Genomic DNA, 18,844 nt, shown 5'->3' on the forward strand with positions numbered 1-18,844 from the left:
AGATTATTTGATGCAGGTCAGAACCTCATTGTCCCAAGGGCTCAGTGCTTAAGGGAGTGGTCACGTAAGGGCTTGTATTTGAGTCACATGAGGCTTGTCTCCCGCCCCCCTTGTTACTCGTCTAAGTCATGTTACCACATGACTAGTGACATGCTAGGGAAGGAAAGGTCAGGGGAGGGTCAGAACCACATGACCAACCAATGAAAGGCCAAGGGGTTTAAACTGAGTGACCAGCGATATGCTAGGGGAGGAAAAGTCACCCTGGGGGTGAGGCCTCACCTTACAATTGTTCGTTGCTAGGCACCCCAGGTTTTCCTTCCTGGGGACCTTCCATACCTGGCCCATCATTCCTTGCTCTGCTCTTGCCTAACTGCCTACAAGGCTTCCTGGAGGTGGTGGCACCTGAGCTGAGTCTGGAAGAAGGGCCAGGAGTTTGCCAAGGAAAGAAGTGGGGGAGGCATTTCAAGGAGCTAGAGCAGATTGTATGACTCTGGAGACATAAGCAAGCCTGGTGTATTGGGGGCTGACGTACGGCTCGGGGGGAGGAGTGAGTGGGACCAAAGGCAGATGAAAATCAGCTGAGGAGCTTGGGCTGGATCCTGAGGCCTTGCAGATTGTTTGTTTGTTTGTTTGTTTAAATATATCTTTATTGATTTCAGAGAGAGGGAGAGAGAGAGATAGAAACATCAATGATGAGAGAGTCATTGATTGGCTGCCTCCTGCACACCCCCAACTGGGGATCAAGTCCTCAACCCGGGCATGTGCCCTGACCCGGAATCGAACCACGATCTCCTTGATCCTAGGTTGATGCTCAACCACTGAGCCACACCGGCTGGGCGATTGTTTTGTTTTTGGTGCTAATTATGTGTTTATGTGAAGGGTGGGGAAAAACAAACAAAATTTAGGTCATCTGTACTTACAATTTACTTACTGTTTCTCTTTAAATGACTTGCTCTTTTTATGTAAATTTATTTTTAAAAGAAATTTTATATCACAGCCATAAACGGTAAGCTCACAGTGCCAGATGTGTTTTGGAATTTGATTTTTTTCTGATTTTGAAAGGTAATGTAGTGCATATAACCAACATTAGTTAACAACCCTAGAGGGCAAAAGAATCAATGACTATTTCTGAAGAGAAATGTATGAATATTTACACAAGGTAGGATAAAGACTATTTATAGCTTGCCTCAAATCAGCCTTCGCTCCAGACTTACAAAAAACCTTTCATTTTTCAGAGCGTTTTGGATTTTAGAATATGGATGAGTAGTATCACTTCCTCGAAATAGAAAGCAATAGAAAATACATTCATTGCAAAAGATGGAATGGGATTAAGGTCCAGCCCAGCAACCTGCTGAGGCTGCAGCAGGGCTCTTGTTGAAAAGGAGAGTAGCAAGTAAGGTGGGCACAGCCCCCACTGGCAAGGCTAACAATGGGGAGCTTGGTGCAGGGAAACTCTATGGGATATTCTTGCAACTATTCATTTTTTAATGACTCTCCTTCATCGCACCTAAAGCAACCCATGGACTCCACCACCCCCAGGGCAGGCTGGGGCTGGGCTGAGCAGTACTGTCTCTGAGTGTCAAGCCAAGGCCTGGGGCTTTCTCTGTGGTCAAGGAGGTTTCTATAAAGGTGTTTTTAGTGGATTTGGAGAGTGTCTTTGAGAGTTTTATCTGGGGATAGGAGTGAGCAGTTCGGCAGGAGCAGACAAAGTAGGGTGGAGCTGGGGGGAGGGAAAGGTTGATGGTCATGAAGGGACAGATGTGGGACAGATGTGGGTGGACCAGAGGGTCAAAGCAGCAGGAATCCAGGCCCACTGGAGGTGCTCAGGCAGGGCCTGGGAAGGTAGCAGAGTGTGTTAGGGGCTGGCTAGGGCAGGATGCTGTCTTTGAGGGGCCCAAGGGCACCTTATGGAAAATGCCCCTCGGGGCTGGAGGCCAAAGCTCAGAGCCAGAGACCCAGGTTTGGATGCCACCCTTTTACAGATCATCGTAGGGCCCTGTGGCTGGAGGACATCTCCAGAAGAGAGAAAAGAACACTCCTGTCCCCCAACCCTGAAATCCCCCACCCCTACCCACTGAGCTTTAAAGTGAGGCAGAGGGGAGTAGACCCAGACTCCCTACAAACTGGGAAGTAGGCCGATGGAAAGGGAAGCTTGATTCCTGGGTGTTAGCCGGGAAGCCCATGGAATGGGGATCTAATTGGTGAGGACCCATGTCCAGGGCTGCTTAAACAGGGAGCTGTTCTAGCAAAGGCAAAGGAGACAATACCAAAAAAAAAAAGGTGCACATGGAGACATCCTGGTGAAAGCACAGTCTGCAAGCCTATTGGCACACAGAGGACATCGTCCAGACCACATGCCTCATTTGCCCCAAACTCTCTCCCGCCCAGCAGCCCCTTCCCTGAGCCACCAACAGCAGGGGTTCTGTACCAAGCCTGTGCCATTCTGGGGGCTTAACCCAGCTGCTGGAAACAAGAGAGAAACTAGGGTCCCTGGGCCCTGTGGCTGAATCTGGATCCCGGCTGACGGGAGAGCAGCCCTGAGCAGAGGCCGCCCTGGCCTGGCCTGATGGTAGGACCCTGGCTCCCTAGGGTTGGTCCCCTGCCCCCCAGGGTGGGAAGACTGGCAGCTGGCTGCGGGTGGGCCTGGGAAGCCGGTCAGCCTGACATCCCCAGCAGATGTCAGTCTGGGAACAGGAAGCAGCTTGTTTGGGGCTTCTAAAATTAAATAAATAAATAATAAGCACAACCACAAGAACAGTCTTTTATTCCAAAGTAAAAAATGCTTTAATGACTAGAGCATTTAACACATCGGGGGCTTTCATTGTTTTCAATTATGTGCAATTCTGAAAGGAGAGCCCAAATTCCGAGCCTGAATGGAGAATTGTGGGGCTGCAGATTTGTGCTGTTTTAAACATTTGCTTTACTACTTTAAGAAGAGAACTGTAAAATGGAAATAATGATATATTATTACAAGTAAATTACACTGTGGAGTAGCATTAATATTGCAGTTGAAACCTAGAATTTGAAATAAAGATAGAAATATTCATTTGTACATAGTTTTTGTTCTTAGGAAAATGATTTGGAATTAGGCAAGAAGCTTCCTTCTGCGTGTCGCCTCCGGTGGGAGGAGGGGTGCTGAGTGCTCCTGGGCCCAAATGGCCCTACAGGGGCCAACAGCAGGGCCCCAGGCGCCCCCTGGGACAAGGAACCTATCATTCTCAGCCTCCAGGGACAGGCGTCCTGGCATGGAGTGGGGCTTCCCCAGGGAGGGAAAACTATTGCATTACAGAAACGTGTGATTCAGAAATCCCTGCACTCTGGCGTGGTGGGAGGACCTAACAGTCTTAGGTGCCTGGGGACAGAGACTGAATAAGGAGATGATGGCCGCGGGTGACAGACAAGCCTCACTATCTGTCTTCTCAGAAGCAACCCCTATTGCGGGCCTGGCCCCCATCCATGCCTCCTCCTCTCCTCCTGGGAAGAGAGCTGGGAGAAGGGTGACGGGAAAAGGGTTACTGCCTGTAACTTCCTTCTGTTTATTTGTCAGTTCAAATGTTGTTTAAACCAGTATAATATAGCTGAGCTCCGCTGACTCTTCTGAACCAAACATCAAAGCCTGGCCAGTAAAAAGTGATCTTTGGAAATGTATCCTTTAGAGGCACCCCCTCATCCTAGACCAGGGCCCCCTACCCATTTCCTGACCTGGCCCTGCCCACTTTGCCACCTCTCTCCCCTCTTGTCTGCCTGTGCCCGAGGTCCCTCAGCGCAGGTCACCCTCCTTCACCATCGCCCATAGAGGCCACTAAGCTCACACTCCAGACCATGTAGCCTGCATGAGGCGTTCTGGGGCTTCCGCTCGCCCCACCCCAGAACACGCAGCACTAGTCTTACAGCATTTACCATAGTGCGTTTGTTCCCCCGTCAATCATGAGTTCCCTGAAGTCACTGGGTTCATATTTGTGTTTCTTTCCCTTTGCAGGGAATAACAATAAGTGGTTTTGAAGGAATGATTGGCAGTGGGAGATGGACTGGGAAGTATGATTTATGGAGCACATTACGACTGCCCTGCAGGATAGGCATGATCTCTCTTTTTACAAATGAGGAAACCCAGGGTCAGAGATGTTTAGTAACTTACCCCAAGTCACAGAGCCAGGAAGGGACAGAGCAAGGATTCTAATCCAAATTTGTCTGATTTCCCAAACCACCTTCTTACCCTTCACAATGGAGAGACTCAAAGCTCCCCCAGCTTATACATTGGACCCCACCGGGAGACCTTCACAACACTTCTGTGTTCTCTGTCCCTGGGAATCTTCAGGACAGCCCAACAAATACCAAGGGTCTTTCTTATGGAGATTTGCATTAGTTCCCAATGACCACCCGCCTCCTCCACCTTTGTAACCTTTTATTACAAAGCCATAAACCTAGAGAAAAGTTGAAAGAATAGAACAATGAACATGAGTGCATCCTTCATATTCGAGAACATATATACACTCTTATATGTGTATTTATATGTTAGAGGTTTGGGTGTTTTGTTTTTTGTTTTTTTACTTTTTTACTAAACTATTTGAAAATAACTTGCAGATATCAGGACACTTGACTCCTAAATGATTCAGCATGCCTGTGTTAAGGAGAAAGATCTTTTTCTAGAATCACAACATCATTTCTTTTCTTTTTTTTAAAAAAAAATATATCTTTATTGGTTTCAGAGAGGAAGGGAGAGGGAGAGAGAGAGACAGAAACATCAATGATGAGAGAGTCATTGATCGGCTGCAGCCCGCAACCCGGGCCTGTGCCCTGACCGGGAATCGAACCCCGATCCCCTGGATCCTAGGTCGATGCTCAACCGCTGAGCCACGCCCGGTGGGGCCACAATACCATTTCTAAGTGGTTTAGGAAAGTCCTTTTATAGCTATTTTTGTTTTTGATCCAAAGTCCAATCAAGAATCACTAATTTCATTGAAGTTATCTTTTCTCTTTAGTCTCCTGTAACCTCCAACACTTTGACTTTTTTTTTCTTTTCCGTGATACCGACACTGTTGAGTCCAGACTAGTTTTCTTATAGAGAGTCCCATATTCTGGATGTCTCTGTTCCCTCATATCCCCCTCAAGAACGTCAGGTAGGCAACATTGTGTATTTTCCACAGCATTGTATCAGGAGGCTCGTGTCCCTTTGTCCCATGACTGATGTTACTCTGTGAGATTACTCCGTGCGGTAGGCGACCTCTAAGATGGTCCCTAATAGTTCCTACCTGCTGGTAGCCACATCCTGTGTGTCCTGCTCCCTTTCACTGAGGGTTGGACTTAGTGACTCACTTTGAAAGACTAGAATATGACAGAAGATTTAAAAGGTCAGCTCTGAAAATAGATTATAAAAAGACTGTGGCTTTCCTTTGGGGAGCACTGGCTCTCAGTTTGCATCACTTGCCCTGAGGGAAGCCAGCTGCCCTGCTGTGAGGCAGCCACCCGGAGAGGCCCCCCAGGGGTGATCTTGGAGGAAATCTTTGAGGTTTGCTAACCGCCACCTGGGTGATCTAATTGACTGCAATAACTTATTTCTGATAGTCAAATTGTCCCAAATTTGGTGAGTAGAAGTTCCTTGCAGCTGAGGTCGGTATCCTTTTGACATTTCTATCAGCCTCGAGCCGTTCTTGCTCTCCGGCTCACTTGTGTCTTTTCCCCACCCCTGAGCTGGAATCAGCCATCTCTCCAAGGTTTCTTTTCGTGGAGAATGGCTTTCAGAAGCCACGCTCTGGTCACTAGGTTTGCTCCTTGGGTATCACTGCTTATAGACCCTTTCAGTGGACAGAACTAGAAAATGTGGAGTTTTTTAAAGCAGTTTTTAAAAAGAAATTTCCTTCCATTTAAATTCAACTCCCTGGAGTTCTTCCTCCCCTTCCCATTCTGTATTTGCATCTCCGCCTCCACAGTGAGAACCTTGATTCCCAACAACATCAACATATTTAATCATTTGCTCTGTCCTATAACACACTTAAAATCGTTTCAGAATTGCTACTCCCGTAGCATTTCCAACAAGAAGACTTCGAAGAAAAACCCAAGACTTCTTTGCAGTTCTGTTTGTTCTTAGATATATCCCACGAAATGTATACAGAGTCCAGTATCCACAAATCATTGAAATTAACTGTGTGTATGCGTTTCCATGATCAATTTGATATGCAGTTGGGTTTCCTTGTTTCTGTTTGCATTTAGTTTTAGGGTTTGCTTTTATCAAATCTTTCAAAATTTAATTATTGTTTTTAATATATAAAACTTATACATGGTTCAAAAGTCAAAACAAGATATTGAAAAGTATACTCGGAAGTCTTACTCCCACCCTGACTCTTCCCACTCCATTCCTACCCACCCACTAAGGCAAACGTTTTTCTTAGCGTCCGGTTGATTCCTCCTGTGTTTCTTCTGATACAAAAAGTAGCACACCAGACCCTCTCTTCAGCACCTTGACTTGTTCATTTAATGTATCTTAGGAATCACAAGTCAATTCGTGGATGTGCTCCTCGACCTTTTCAGCCTGATGTTAGGCCATCCCGCCAGTTCCTCGTGGCTTAATCAGTTTGTATCCTAATAGGTAAACATGTAGGTTGTTTCTAATATTTTGTTACTGTAAATATTGTCTCGGTGAAATACTTTATAAATATGGTATTTTATGTTTGTGGAGTTGTACTGTCAGGGTGAATTTCTGGAATGAGATAAATGCACATGTAGTCTGGCCAGATGCTCTAAATTCCTCCCACAGGGGCCCTGCCGTTTTGCCCTCCCACCAAGGATGATGAGACTGCGCAAAGGACCGGCGTCTCAGTGCGGCTCTGATATGCATCTGTGTCATTTTGAGTGAAGCCGAACATCTTTTCATATATTTGAGGTCCAGCTACATAAGGTGTGTGTGTGTGAACTGTTCATGCTTTTGCCCAATTTTCTATCAAGTTTTGGCATTTTTCTTCAATATTTAGATGTTTCTTATATCCCTAATATTACAGATTAGCTTGTGTCTGTGACAAATATTACAAAGTTTTTCTCTCAGTTTGCTCTTTTTTTTTTTTTTTGCCATGCAGCAGGAGTTTTTAAAATGTTATATTTTTAGTACTCTTTTACTGCATCTGGATATTTTATTTCTTGTTAAGAAGCATTTATCTGGGAGCTGGGCTGGGCTTGGACTGGGCCTCCTTTTTGTGAGGCACAGTAGTGAGACCTCTTTCCCTTCTGCCAAGGAGGTGTCGGGGGCACTGAACTGAGCCATCTGATGGGTTTTAGTCTCTTTCACTCTCCGCAGTTCCACATCCCTCCCCTTGACCCAAGGAACCCTGGCTGGGGACAGTCACCAGCTCTCATGGGGAGCGTGGCTGCCACATCGGGACAGAGCTGCTGTACATCTTCTCTCTCAGCTGGAGGGACGGGCTCCAGGCTGCCCTGGGCTTGCATGTGGTGTGAGTCACAGACAGACTTTTCCCACACCCAGAGTGTAAGTAAATTCACCCATGTTGTCTTCTGATACTTGTGTGGTGGCATCATTTTTCACAGTTCTGACCCATTTGGCATTCATCCTGGTGAGTGGTAAGGGGTTTGGGTCCCATTTTTCAACAGGCAAGGTGGCCACATGGAGTGGGGGTGGGGTTAGCGTGGAGAAATAAGTGGCGCTCCTAAGGTTTGGGCCACTAGGTGGCGCTCCTTCAGATTTCGTTTCTGTAGGACTGTGGGCGGGAGGCTGTATGTCTTCAGAAGAAAAGGGAAATGACTTGCCAGGTTTAATTGGCCAAGGGGAAGCCTTAGTGGGAAGTGCCCTTCCTTCCACTAAACCTTGACTTCTATAGGCAGGCTCGGTGCTTCTTAACCCACGTTAGAAAATACCACTTCACCCACACCTCTGCTTCCTGTCAAGAGGGAATGTGCCTCTGGGGGGGGGGGAGGTGCACAAAGGCGGCCTTTGCAGTGTCTCAGGCCCTGGGTGAGGCAATGGGGAGAGAAGTCAGAGAAGTCAAGATGGCACTCCCCAGACCTATGTTTCTTGAGGACCTTGGGCCTAGGGGAGCAACGAGACCTTGGTTCTTGTGCCAAAGCTGCTGCCAACAGCCGTTACTGCAGGCATGCCACCTAGCCGCCTCTTCCTCACTGTCCTCATCTATAAAACGGGACAACAGTGCCTTCCCGACCCATGTGCCAAGAATGTCAATGGGGTAACATAAGTGGAAATATGTGTAGAATGTAAAGGCATGCTGTGCAAATGTGTTTCTGCTATCATTACGGTTGCATTTTGCCATATAGGGATATCTCTCTCTAGAAGATGGATAACCATGAGGCTAATTTGCTGTCTGTAAGGTGATTTTTCCATGTACCCTCTCTTCTGTGGAAGCGACGCAGCCTTAAGGAAAAAACAAGCTATTTAAATAAAAGGACTGCCTAACTAGAGACCCTAGACAGCTCGTGGGGAACCTGTGGGCAAAGGAGCTGCAGCTGGCCGGCCACAAATCAGTCAGGCTTGGAAGGGCTGCGATGGAGCGGCACCCGGGCGGTGAGATGATCCTGTCCCTGCCCGTCGCACAGCTGTGAGTATCCGTCCACGGGTGAGCAGGTGGACTGTACAGTGACTTAGGAGGGGAGAGAGCAAACCCGGTGAGACAGGAGATCTTGGCTCCGGTGAGGGAACAAATACTGACCACAGTTGATGGCGTGACCCTTCTCCTTCCATCAACAGCTGTTGCCAGGGGTTAGCCAGCTACTGCTTGTACCTCAGAAGAACCCACATCAGAACTGAGTGGGAAAACTTTCCATAGGCTGTTCAGGCAACAATGTTTAAAGACCTTTCTTAAGAAAGGCACTGTATTTCCTGTGAGTTGTTACAATTAAGAATACTTATTTTTGATACCGAATGTCTAAATTCATCTGCCCCCTGAAGATCATTTCATCTCCTACTGTGTGCTATCTCAGCAGAAAAAAATGCTTTCTCCAAATGTGTCAGTTCTATTTTTAAAAAGGTTCAGTGACCTATTTCTGTAATTCTCAGACACTGAAAGAACGGCAGAGCCTATTTAGGCTCAACTCTGTCACCGAAAAGTTCCCCTGCCAGGTGTTGCCTGGAGAGGTGCCATCTTGCTTTGCAGTGAAGAGGCATCCAGAAGTTGGGGGGTGTTGTCAGAGTGAGGTCATGAGAGCATCAGCACCCACAGACACAGGCACACTTCTCCATTTCTGAACAATGTCATGATGAGTGTGGTCCAACTTCAGCGAAACTCGACATCAGGAGCTTGCTTAAGGATCAGTCATTTCCTGAACAAAGAACTTGAAAAGACAGTTCACAGAAGAACTATAATTCATTGACTAACATGGAAAAATAGTTAGCTCCTCTGGTAATCAGGGAAATGAAAATTAGCAAGGCCACTTTCCAAAACTATCCTATGGTATAGAAAGTCAGGATGAAGATCCTTGGGTGGGGAGAAGGAGCTGAAAGGGGACGTGACAGGGGCTTCTTGGGTTCTGGTAATGTTCAGTTTCTTGATCAGGGTGCTGGTTACTTACTTTGTGGAAATTCGATCATGATTTGTGTAGTTCTTTGATAAACCTCACTATAAACTTTACGTAAGAAAACAAATTCACCGTCTACCTATTAAGTTAGCAAAAAAAATGTTTAGTAATAATTCTTAGTGCAGCTGAAGCCATATGAAGCTGGATTTTTAAAAATTTTTCGTTGATCTTAGAGAGGAGGGAGAAAGAGACACATTAATCGGCTGTTCCACCCATTCATGCACCCATCAGCTGACCCCTGCATGGGCTCCCACAGGGACCAAAACACCAACCCTGGCACATCTGGACGAAGTCCCAAACCAACTGACCTACCTGGCCAGGGGGACGCTGGAATTTTCACATGCTCTAGTTGCAGCCTACGTTATACAGCCCTCTTTGGGGAGGAATTTGACAGTATCAATTTAAAAGTCTTAGAAGCGTTCTTATTTGTGAACTCAATAATTCCACTTCTGAGACTCTCTAAGAAATAATCCTAAATTTCAACAGAGGCTTATGTGCACATGTGCACTGCACCACATTTATCATAACAAAAACTTATAATAGCAAAACATTGAAAGCAATTAAATGTCCCACTGCAGAACAATGTGAAGATAAAGCCCATTTCATATATGAGTGAACTGAGGCGCAGATAGGCTGAGCGACTCGCCCGAGGACACACAGGAAGGAAGGAAGCGAAGGTGCAGGGACTCCACTCCCTACTCCATGGCAAGGCTGGATTGCTTCCAGCTGTGGATGAGGCTGGTCGAGCGTCACTAGGAGATTATTGTTGGAAAGCTTCGGCCAAGGGTCAGTGATGAGGCCAAAGGCGCACTGCAGGGGAATCTGTGAGTCCACGAGAGGTGACAAAGGGAGACAGGCAGGGACAGTTTTATGAAGCAGGGGTGTTTGCAGTTTCACAAGTGTATTTGTTATTTTCCCCATATTAAAAAGCAGTTGCCAGGTAATACTTTTATAATTTTAATATCTATTTAAAAATTACCTTAGCTGTTTCTGGGTGGCACATGGGCTTGAGGCTGGGAGCTGCCCTTGTGGCACCGACAGGAAACCTTTGTACCACATCGGGTTCTTAGTGCTCGAACTTCCCCACCTGAAGCTAAGGCAGCCGCCCTTGGTGCATGGCCGTGACTGCATGTGCTCTGGCGGAGGTGTCGCACTTCCTCACCACAGGAAGTATACTTTATGTCATTGTCGACCTCCAAGTGTCGGCTCAATGACCCATGAACTTAGATGTCAGAAACCAGTAGCTTTCCTGGCCTACAGAATAAAGGGACACTATCCAGGGTGGGACAAAAGTAGGTTTACAGTTGTTCATACAGAAAATAATACAATAATTAATAAATAATATGAAGATAAACTGTGTGTTTTGAGTACTAACAACTGGAAACCTACTTTTGCCCCACCCTGCATGTGGAAGGACTCACAACCAGCTTCCTGTTGACAATGGGAGGTTCAGGTTTCATAATCCTGCACCCAACAGTCCAAGCCCAATAGATTTCTTCTGCTCAGTGGATTTGTGTCCTACTGAGTTTTTTTGTTTGCTTGTTTATTTTTAAATCCTCACTGGAGGATATTTTTTCCATTGCTTTTCAGAGAAAGTGGAAGGGAAAGAGAGACAGACAGACAGAGAGAGAGAGAGAGAGAGACACATGGATGTGAGAGAGACACATTGATTGGTTGCCTCCTGCATGCGCCCCAACCAGGGGCCAACGATTGAGCCTGCAACCCTTTAGTCTGCAGGCCGACACTCTAACCACTGAGTCAAACCGGCGAGGGTGCTATTGAGTTTTTTCATGGCTACAGTATTTGTGAGAATGAAACTGTGGGGCTATCTGAATGGTTAGAGAGCCTTTTGAGAAGAAATCAGTGAATGATGGCTGTGCTCCTGTTAATGAAGTTTTAAAGGCTGTACTAATCCTCTAATATAAAACGTGGGGAAGGGTGAAAAGCAGCAGAAAAGGAAGCCTCTGTGAAAAGATAGGAAGCACATTCAAGCTTGGACCAGAATGTCTTCTTGGTAGCAAAGAGAAAGCGCGTCACAGTGTTTTTTTCCGGCTGACCTACACTGACACATCAGTGATGCCATGTGCTATCGTCTTCGTTTTTCATTTCGTAAAGAAAATATACCCCTTCTCTCCAATGAAAGTAAGCATTTTTTACACCCCCCTTAACAGTTTTTGGAGATGACATTTCTGATTTTCAGAAATTAATGTAAAGTCAGGAAGCAAGATCCCACAGGCTGAGAACTCTGGATGGCGGGTCAGTCTTTCCTGCAGAGTTTTGCCTTTAAACAGAGTGTGTGACAGTACATTGCTCAGAGACGTACTTGAGATTGTTTCCTGGGCAATAAGATGTATGAAAGGAACAGAAATAAATAATTTTTCTAATTAAAAAAATTACCTTTGAACATAGAAATGAAAACCCAAGCACTGCTCCCTTACTTGTCTGACTTCCTCCTTAATGCAGAACTGGACGTAACAAACGTTGGAGGCCTTTCTGTTTGTTATTCAACGTTATGGATTTTTTAATGTTTTCTTTGTCCACAGACACTCTCCCAGGGCTCTGGTGTGCGCAGAGCCACCTGGAAAGGTGAGGATGGGGAGGGGCGCTCCATTCCTCCCCAGAGAGGGCAGCCCTGCCTGGAGGCCTTGCCCCAGCGCTCCCGGTGCCCAGAATGCTCTTTCCTCAGGAGCCTGCCTGGCTAACTTCCTCGCCTCCCTCTCCTCTCCCAGCGTCTCAGGTCCTGCCGTGACCACCCCGTGATGCTGCGGCCGGCCCCTGCCCCCAGGCTGCCGGAGCTCCTCACTTCCCCTTCCCTGCCCTTTTGTTCTTTTTTGCACAGCAGCAGGTCAGCTACTGAGTAATATATTTATTCTTTATCTTTAGAGGTTACCGCACCCCCCACCCCCCACTACTGCAGTGGGAGCTCCTTGAAGGCAGGCATCTTTATGTCTTGTTCTCTGACCTATCCCAGGTGCCCAGAGCTATTCTGGGCACTTAGTAGGCTCTCCTTTCATATATTTGGATTTTAAAAGAGTTACCCCAGAGGCCTGTGACTCCTTCGGCTATGGCCAGCCCTTGGAAGAGGGGTAGCCTTTCCATAAGAGAGAAACAGGAAAGGCAACCGGGTAGGAGAGTGACATGAGCAAATGCTGGCAGATAAGAGCAAGGAAATCATTCAGGAGGCAGTGGAATGGGCGGTGCTAGAATGTGGGGCGTCGAGGCCAGTACAAGGAGTGTGGGTTTTCTTTCGTAGACAACGAGAGTGAAGGATTGGACTATGGAAGGGTTTTGAGCAGGGCAGGGCCTCTCGATGCCAGTGACTTTTTAGGAAGATTAACCCGGAGGTGGGGTGTGTTTGGGGTGGGAGTGGTACCTTCCTGAGGTTTTCCTCCATCCCCACCCGGCCTTCCCTTCCCTCAAGAGCCCTCCAGCGCAGCGGGCTTTGCTGTCCCCTCATCTCCTCTGTGCCCTCGCTGTCACGCTAGGCCAGGGTCAGAACCGCAGGTGTTACCCAGCTTAGATTCGGAGGGCGGAGGCTTCGGCTCTGCCCACTCTCCTTTCTCTAGGGGAGGTCAGGGGAGGCATAACCGCAGCCTCTGGTTAGAATGGCGTGAAGCGCTCCGGATGCTCCCTCCTGCTTCTCCAGCTTCAGTTTCGTGCCAGGGTCCCCAAGAGGGATGAATGGATGCTTTGAGATTTCCCTAAGCGACACTGAAATTCCAAAGGAGTAAAAGGCGCCGAGACCTTTGCCCGGCGCATCAAGAACACGGACAAATTTAGAGCTGGAGCCTTGCTTTACAATTGCCAGTCAAACTCGAAGAGGGGTAACCAGCCCATTAGTGCAGGCACCAGGAAACTAACTTTTCTGCCATCTGTCCAAACACACGCACACATACACATTGCACACTCTCACATACACACGTTCATTGGGCCCTGGGAAGATCAAGGCCAACTGCAAAGCACCCATTCCCCAAGACTCCTAATTTATATTGGGAACTAGCTATAAAGCTCCTCCTGGCCCCCAATCTTCCCTTGCAATGATAAAGAGCATGTCACATCACACTAAATGTGACACTTAATCAAAACCCATCTTCTTTAACAAACCCTTAACCTCCAACATATGAGAGTCACCAAGGCCAAGGGACAAGACAGGGAGCCAACTCAGGTGGCACATGCTTTGATTAAGATGATACAGATTTCCTTTTATTTCACTTTCATCAGAGTTGTGAAATTCCAGATCTGTCCCCTTTTTGATTTGACAACACATTTCAGTAGAGACTGACACCAAAAAAGAAAGACCGGGACTTGTTCTCTCTTCAGCCGGGAGTAGGCAATAATTTCTCTGAATCCTCTTCAGTAATGATCGTCAGAGCTTCTGATCTTCCCATAAACAAGTTTCACAGGGAACATGGTTAAGCTGAAGCACAAACCGGACGGGCATCTGGCTCCTTTCTTAAGTGGTATCTAAATACCCTTAATCTATAGGCCCTGGAAAAGACCTCCCCTTCTCTGCCTCCTTCCTTGTGTCTTTTTTTCCCCGAGACTGAAATCCTCAAGTGAATTCTTTCACCAGATTTCTGGGGCAGGAAATTTACTTCCCCGCCATACAGCACTTTAGAAACTTCTGGGGGCTCCAGCAATTGTCCATTTCTATGGCATGGGCCATGGCTTTTCCCATGAGCTATGTGGGATTTTGTTTTAAAATTATTTAATCACTAGTTAGTTCAATATGTTCACTATACACTTATGTATCTCACTTATGATGATGTAGGTGTCATAAGAGACAAAAATTTACTTCTGCTTTCAAGAAACTTTCAATCTCAAAGTAAAATGCAATAATGGTACCTACTACATGGTAGAAGGTGACAAGTGGCTACAAGAATCCCACAGCCCAGGCAGCTCGTGCATTCAGTGAGCATAAAACACCTATCGTGTGCCAGACCCAGTCCCAGGCACTGGGATGCAGCTATGTACAAAGTGGACAACATTCCTGCCTACAAGGCGCTTACATTCTACTTGGGGCTGGGCAACATGTTCAACTTTTGTATATTTGGCTTTTAAACAAAACACTTTCAAACTTTACACATTGACCTTCTCTGATCACCTGCTGTAGACAGAACTTGGATTTCCACGTACCCACGGACAAGTGAAATGTCTGAGCTATTGCACGGTGTCACACTAATGGAAGTCCAGCTCATTCTCGCAGTGTTGGTGCCCTAATTATTTACTAAAAATGAGCAGAAATGAAAAAAAAAAGTGTGTATGCCATTTGTAAGATGTGTAGTTCTCATTAACTTATAATGGAGACAAAGGTAGAAACCATTAGGAAGGAAATATGCATAATTAAAAAACCTATTTAAAATGCTGTAGAAAAATATCAAATATTGAGTTTGATAAAGTATAATTAGGATTTTAAAAATTGATTTCTTGTTTGTATGAGAGTGGTCTTTCTTATAACATGTGTTGACAATAGCTCAGGCAGGCTTTTCAGCAACAGCCTTTTCCAGGGCAGAGGGCTGGGGGCTGGGTGGGCACTAAGGAAGGACCAGGCCTAGCCCAGCACCAGTAAAAGGCACTTAGCCTTTACTCAAGGACTTCAAGGAAAATAGAATAACAAGCATATTTCTTTGTTATTTTATTTTTAATTTATTGATTTTAGAGAGAGAGGAAGAGAGAGAGAGACATCAATTTGTTGTTCCATTTATTTATGCATTCATTTGGTAGGTTCTTTTTTTAAAAGGTGATTTCATCATAAATCACCTTTTAAAAAAATTTATTGAATTTTAGAGAGAGGAAGGGGGAGAGAGAAACATAGATCAATTGCCTCCTATGCTCAACCTTACTGGGGACTGAACCCACAACTTACAACCTTGGTGTACTGGGCTAACGCTCTAACCAACTGAGTTACTCGTCCAGGTATAACCAGCATATTTCAAAGCAGAGGGAGAAAAATAGCTTTCTGAGAAAGTTTTTGTTTAAGTCAGAAAGAGGCAATAAGAAAACAGTAAAAACTCTTCTCCTTCTCAAGACCAGACTGACCCGGAATGGGAAGGTAGAAGGGCCAGAGCCAAGGAGAGAGTGTGAGGCCTGCCTTGCCCGCTCTAACTAGAGGCTTCTCCACTGTCCCTGAAGATAGCCTTGATCCTGCCCCATGCCTCACAAGGAGGCTGGCACAGGATTATTCCCTGTGAATGAGTCAGTACAGGATGACAGCCAGCACACCAATAGGGCAGTGTAGCATTTTGGGGGCCGAGGGCAGCAAGAGCAACTGGGAGCTGTAATAACAGGAACTTGACTTGGTAGTTACTCAGTGGCATGTGGTCTATATCCTACTTTCCCTCCCACAGGCCCACGCAGCGCACACAGGAGGAAACCACAGCCCTAAAAGCCAGTGAGAGCTGGGCGAGGAGAGCTGCATTTGCTCTGGGACAGAGGCTCCTTCCCCCTTCTTGCCCCGCAGAGGAGCTGAGGGTTGGACTACAAGCCCTGGTCAAAGATTGTAGGAGTCATCTTCGATTGCCCCTCCCTCTCTGTGGTCGCTTCCTTATCGTACTGGGGAACTGATCCCGTGTCTAACCATGAGGACCGAGAACCTCAGTACAGCCCTGGCTGGTGTGGCTCAGTTGGTTGGAGCATCTCTTGCATTGATGCTTCTCTCGCTCTCTCTTCCCCGCCCTCTCTCTCCACCCTTCTCTCTTCCTCTCTCTAAAATCAATGAACATGTCCTCATGTGAGGATTTAAAGAAAAAGAACCTTAATACAGAATTCAGCCACCAACAAGGTGGGTAAAAAGGTGGATTTGGTTCCTCTCTGTGAGTTTTTGTGATAAAATAGTCCACATTTTTAACTTTTCATTGTAAAAAATTTTTTCCACAGGCATAAAGAATCCTGCATTGTATACTTAAATGTAGACAATGTTATATGTCAATTATATCTCAATTTAAAAAATTAATTTAAAAAATTAATTTAAAAAACTTTTGTTCAACCATACAATGAACTACAATGCAGTCATTAAAATTTCTAAAATCATTTTACTGAAAACAAAATCCCATACACCCATCATCTAGATTTAACCATTAACACCTTGCCATATGCAATAGACTGAATGTCTGTGTCCCCCCAGATTCATATGTTGAAATCTAACCCCTACTGTGATGCTATTAGGAGATGGGCCTTTGGGATAGGATTAGTGAGGGCAGAGGCCTCGTGAATGAGATTCATGCCCTTATAAAAGACACAGCAAGAGAGCTACTTCCCCTCTTCTACCATGTGAGGTTCCAGGGAGAAGACAATTGCCAGGGAACCAGGAAGAGGGCTCTCAGGGGACACTGAATCTGCCAGCACCTTGATCCTGAACCTCCAGCTTCTAGAACTAATACATGCTCGCTGTTTGTAAGCCACCCAGCCTACAGCATTCTGTTACAGTGGCCCAAATGGACTAAGATGCCATATTTGCTTCATTGGGTTTTTTTTCCCCTTAAACATTTTTTTAAAAATTTTTATTGAATTTATTGGGGTGACATTGATTAATAAGATTATGTAAGTTTCAGATGTACAGTTCTATAATACATTATCTGTATATTGTATTGTATGTTGACCACCCCAAGTCAAGATCCTTAAAACAAATCTCAGACATTGTATTTTGCCCCTAAATATTTCAGTGTACCGTGTTTTAAAGCATGAGGACATTTTCTTGTGTAACCACAACACTGTTTTCACACATATCAAATGAACAATTCTTAAATATTCTGGAATAGCCCAAATTTAGATTTTCCTGATAATCCCAAAATGTCTTCTTATAGTCAGTTTGTTTGAATCAGGATCCAAACAGGGTGCACACATTGCATTTGGTTGTGATGTCTCTTCAGCTGCTTTAATCTAGAGGATCATTTTGTAGTACTTACCAATGGGTTCTATAATGAATCTCTCCGAGTGTACTCTGAGGCCCCTCCCTAGGGCTCCAGGCCACTGGGACACTGGGACCAAGGTCTGAGAGAATCAGCCCTGGCATGGAGCCAGAAACGCAGATTTGCAAAATTCCAGGTGGAGACCATGATATTTGGGGAAAAGTATGATGCAGTTTATGTCCCCTGACTCCAGACAAAATACAGTTTCCACCTGGAGGAGGGAGAGAGACGAGGGACCCTGGGGTAGAAGCAGAGCCGAGAGGGAGAGCACCCCGTACACCCTGGGACCAGGCAAAGAGGATCCATTCCTGGCTTGTGCTGTGGAGCTGGGCAGCCCCCCTCCTCCTCTGGTGAGCACAGCCCCTGGCAGTCTCCCTTTGTTTGTGCAGTGGGAGGGCCACCCATTTCTGCTGGGAAAATTTGGCAGTCAAAGGCCCACCACATGGGAAAGCCCCTTCATGAGGAGTGGGGCCCTGGCTACCTGGAGGCTTGGCGATGCTTGGAAAGAAGCCCCTTCCACTCCCCTATCTTCCCCTTCAACCTGGCCAGCACCGTGCTGAGGTCATCTACACAGCTGGGCATGGTGACACGTGTCTTTCCTACATCTTCATAGGGCTGCCTGGTCACTGGCATACTCTTGAGCTCCTTCTGAGAGTTCAGCCATATAACTAGGCTTATTTCCCCCAAATTTGAAACTTTGACCAAAAGAATAGCATTTCTTATTGGGAGCAGGGAGCGCCTGCAGCCTGAGCTTTGTCCCCTAGTACAGTATTTCAGCTGAAACTGTGCCCTGGACCTCTTGGCCCAGAGCTAACCATGTTGGTGAACAGAGTGGAGAGGGTGTGAGCCAACACCCAGAAGACAGCTGTGCTCTTGGCCTCGGCCCTTGCAGAGTACTGGCTGCTTTTCCGTTTGTGTCTGTGTGAAAACTTCCTGAGGAGCACGTTTGGGGGACATTCATCTTCTTTGATGACCCAGTTAGTGCTCTTCAGGCTCTTGTCTCTTTATTGGCTTTGGTGGCAATACACAGGACAAGCTTTGCTCTCAGAGAGGCCTCCCGTGGGACCCACAGAGGTCCTGGCTGTACCAGGGTGGTGGGAACTTGTCGATGCTGCTCTGCTGGCCTCCACATGCAGCACGGAGATCTTGGCAGCTGGCAGTCTGGTCTGCATCTGATCAATTTTATCTGCAAAGCATTCAGAAAATTTCTCCCCAAAGAACATGTTGACCCTCTGAAGGAGGGATTGCAGTGTGGGTCGCTTGTTTGAAGACATTCTCAGTTTTGATGAGGCTTGTGCAGAGACCCCAGATAAGCCTCAGAACGTGAGCCAAGCGGGTGGGGAAGAGGCTCTCTGGTGACACTCCGCATCTTCCCCTGCCTTCCATTTTACGTGTTTACCAATTGT

The sequence above is a fragment of the Miniopterus schreibersii genome (assembly GCF_964146895.1).
Source record: "Miniopterus schreibersii genome assembly, chromosome: 7".
NCBI lineage: Eukaryota > Metazoa > Chordata > Mammalia > Chiroptera > Miniopteridae > Miniopterus > Miniopterus schreibersii.